The sequence below is a fragment of the Fukomys damarensis genome, unplaced genomic scaffold (genome assembly GCF_012274545.1).
Source record: "Fukomys damarensis isolate Sample0158 unplaced genomic scaffold, DMR_v1.0_HiC HiC_scaffold_38, whole genome shotgun sequence".
NCBI classification, from domain to species: domain Eukaryota; kingdom Metazoa; phylum Chordata; class Mammalia; order Rodentia; family Bathyergidae; genus Fukomys; species Fukomys damarensis.
The window spans coordinates 73,184,600-73,185,991 of NW_022900950.1; the positions used below are offsets into that span (position 1 = coordinate 73,184,600).

Genomic DNA, 1,392 nt, shown 5'->3' on the forward strand with positions numbered 1-1,392 from the left:
CCGGCGCGGGTGGCGGCTCGGGGGCTCGCGGCGCAAACTTTCAGCCTGTTCGTTTCGGGGTTCGCGCGGCGACCAGGGGCTGCGTCCGCCTACAGGTACGTGGCGAGCAGACCCGAGGTTCGCGCTGGAGGAGTCTTATTTTAGTTGGAGGAAAAAGGGAGAGCGGTCTTCGGGGCGCAGTGCCCCAGACGGGGTCACTGTATGGGGCTCTCAGCCCTGGACAGTGCTCGGTGACGGACCCTGGCGGACAGAGGCCGGCTTGTTTTGACGGAGGAAGATGTCACCAGGCTCTCCACCCCCTTCCTCCGTCCCCGGGGCCAGAACACCTTGGTCCTAAGGGAGGAACTGGCGAAGGCGAGGAGCTCTGGGTCTGCTTTTCCTTTCCAAGCCTTCTTGCGCACATTTGTTAAGAGACAGGTGGTGCCAGTCAGGTTGGAGTACTTTCCTGGGGTAAGGACTTAACTTGTTGGGTGGCTGTTGCCCAATTTCATAAATTCGCTGAGGAGACTGCATTCAGGTCATTGTTGGTATTGATTGTACGTGTGTGTGTTTTGCTTGATCTCAACAAAGCTCTCTTGTTAACCCACTTCTTTGAGGGGGCAGAACTAGCTGTTTTATTTCAAGCCAGGTTGGAGGAGGTGTTGGTGGTGGTGGCAGCCGGCTGGTGTTTGCTTGGGACTTTAGGGATCACATGAACGGGTCTGGTGACTTATCCCGGGGCTCCTGGACCCATGCTTTTATAACAGATTTAGCTAACACCATTCAGCAAGTGCTGCAGCCCCGGCCACCCTGGGACTGAGAAACCACGTATCCCCTGGAGGGAAGGAGGCAAAAACCAAGCAGAGCCAGCCTCTGAGGGGGAAGAACAATGCCTACCATTTGTTTCTTGTCCGTAGATTGGGCTTGCTACTCCCTGTGCTTCTCTGGAAGGTCCTGCTATCATCTTCATCTCGTTAAGAAGTCAGCTGCTCCCTGCTAATGGCTCTAGCAGCCCTGATTAAATTATATAGGTCATTGAAGAATAATTCCCGCTTAATCACCTTTATCCTGGTGATTAACCACAGAAAAGATTTTTGTCTCCTTAATGTACCCAGCCTGCGGGTCAGGGTCACTTGCTTGGCCTCCAGTTCACTGGGGCACCTGTACCAGACAGGATGTTGGCCCCGAAGCTGCCCAAACGTAGTGGGCCACAGTCAGTGTCCACATTTGGAGAACTTAAGTGGTCTTCTTTGGGAGGAAATTGAACAGGAGATTCAGATCATAAATACATTCTTTAGGGCTGGGGATTTAGCTCAGTGGTGCCACCGCCTGCCTCACAAACGCAAGGACCCGAGTTAGATCCATGGTACCAAAAAAAAAGTGTATATGTAATATATATATATATATATATAT

General features: G+C 52.4%; 1 protein-coding gene across 2 annotated transcripts in view; it reads left to right on the forward strand.

The window, feature by feature from the left end:
* Positions 1 to 6: 6 nt before the first annotated feature.
* The window catches only part of Fam160a1 (family with sequence similarity 160 member A1), a 256,696-nt gene continuing 255,310 nt past the window's right edge, over positions 7 to 1,392 (forward strand). For both annotated transcript variants that reach the window (XM_033760037.1, XM_010627911.3), the window contains exon 1: positions 7 to 95. The gene's annotated coding sequence lies outside the window, so the exon portion shown is untranslated. The remainder of the gene's footprint in view (positions 96 to 1,392) is intronic.